The sequence below is a fragment of the Phascolarctos cinereus genome, unplaced genomic scaffold (genome assembly GCF_003287225.1).
Source record: "Phascolarctos cinereus isolate Bilbo 61053 unplaced genomic scaffold, phaCin_HiC Scaffold_4;HRSCAF=312, whole genome shotgun sequence".
Lineage (NCBI taxonomy): Eukaryota > Metazoa > Chordata > Mammalia > Diprotodontia > Phascolarctidae > Phascolarctos > Phascolarctos cinereus.
In genome coordinates this window covers 433,900,902-433,902,892 of record NW_027555847.1, presented here as the reverse complement: position 1 = coordinate 433,902,892, position 1,991 = coordinate 433,900,902, and the positions used below count along the sequence as shown (strand labels likewise).

The 1,991-nt window shown below is 44.7% G+C and overlaps 1 pseudogene; it reads right to left on the bottom strand.

The window, feature by feature from the left end:
* Window positions 1-435: 435 nt before the first annotated feature.
* Window positions 436-1,484, bottom strand: LOC110217950 (BCL2/adenovirus E1B 19 kDa protein-interacting protein 3-like pseudogene; annotated as a pseudogene).
* Between the last annotated feature and the right edge of the window lie 507 nt (window positions 1,485-1,991).

The following is a 1,991-nucleotide window of genomic DNA, read 5'->3' as shown; positions in this document are numbered from 1 at the left end:
TTCACAAATAGCAGGAAAAACTCCCAACACCCAAAGTCCCAAATGCCATATTTCATCTCTTGTCTAGGCCTGAGACCTTGTCTAACAGAAGTAAGGGTTCTGCATCATAGAAAAGCCAACATTCTCATAGCACACTTGTAGTTGTACTTCAGGGCTTACCCTACTTAACCTCCATCATTTATTTGTGCAGCCGGCCTTCTACAAATTTCTAATATGTCAGTGCAACCCAGAGGCTTGGAGAGAAAAATGACCCCAAAGCTGGTTTTAAATACATTTTTTTTATTGCCACAGACTACTTTTTTGTGTTTCTTTTTCTTGTTTGTGTTATAAGCATAAATTGTGAGCTTACAAGAGCTTGTCTTTGTCTTGAAAAATCAAAATTTGTTAGGATACTTGTTAACCTGCTATCTTTTTTAAAGAGTGATGGTCATTGTCCTAAAAGCAGTCAATATTTCTATGGGGATGCTGCAGCTCTAACTCAAGTGGGATTGAAAAGGAGGCAACAAACAGGGCTATGGAAAAAAAAAATCGCCTGCTGGTAACATCTGCATTGAAAAGAAGACTTTGCAAATTTCTAGACAACTGTAAACTCCGTGAGGAAACTCTGAGCGTCTTACAGGCCAAAGAGGAAGTGAGGTCATGAAAATGGCTTCCAAGAGTTTGAATAAAATACTTAATCCCAAAAGGAGCTGGAATGTAGATATGTAAAAAGAGGGTCCAGGACTGGGGCATGCTTAGAATGCTATCAAGTTCAAATACATTAACTTGACAGGGATAGCACTTCACAGAGCATGTGTACATCCAGGGCTCTCCTCTCCCTCTGTAGGTGCTAGCAGACAGGAACTCAGTTGTTTTCCAATATAGATGCCTAGTCTCAAAGCCAAAACATGAGAGATGAGCAGCGATGGAATGAACACTTTAAGAAATTCTGCAGAGAAAATGTCCCCTTTCTTCATGGCTCCACATTTCCTCATACTTAAAGAAACAGAATGTTTAGGGTTCCTGAAATGGACTTTGTTGGGGGGATGTTCTCAGGCCCACTGGACCAGTCCCATACCCAGTCCACATTTTTCTGCAAAGCTTCCACTTCTTTTTCTCTTTCTGCAGCTTCTTCTTCAGACTGAGAGCTATGGTCCCTGCTGGTGTTCATGTCCACATCAAACATTATCTGACCATCTTCTTGTGGGGAAGGGCTGTCACAGTGATAACTGCCTCTGGAACTGCTCTGGCCTGACTTATGCTGAGCATCCAGGAGAATCTTCTCCATGTATCTGTTGTGAATGGAGGACAAAGAGGGCACGTGTTCCAAGCTCCCATTTTTCACATGTCCATTCCCATAGTTGCCCTGGCCATTGCTGTTCATCTGGAGCTCCCCAGGAACCAGTGGGCATGGTCAGTGGCTGCTCTCCCTCCTGGTTGTTGTTGTTTTGGTTGTTGTTGTAGTTGGGTGGTAGTGGCTGCTGCTCTACCAGTGGAGAAGACATGGTCTGGAGGCTCCAGTGGTGGAGGTGGAGGAGGAAACTCTGGAGGCAGCAATGGCAGCTCCAGCTTCCAGACTGATCTTTTTTTTTTTAAATAGTATGGACAATAGCTTGGGGTGACTGGAGGTAACAGAGAAGGGGTCTAGATGGGATTGAGGAGTAGTGGTCTAGAGTGGGGCCAGGTTCAGGTGGGGCCACAATTGAAGGCAGTTGAAAGGATTATTAACTGGGAAGGGTCTGGTGCCCCAGGCCAATGCCAGGGACCTGGGCTTTGTGGGGGAGTCCAGGGCCTTTTAAAGGTCCATCATTAGTGCCCTATCAGCACTACCACAGCCCTACAAAGAAGGACATCTTTGTTCCTGGTGGCATTTACAAACCTACCTACTGAGTCTGAAATCCATAGTTCTTTGTAAATCAGAAGTAGTCAGGAGGAGTCATGACCAATAGTCTGATGTGTGTGTTTGCTAAAAGTTCATTTTCTGCCTTTCCCCTCTAGCAGGCCTACCTTGC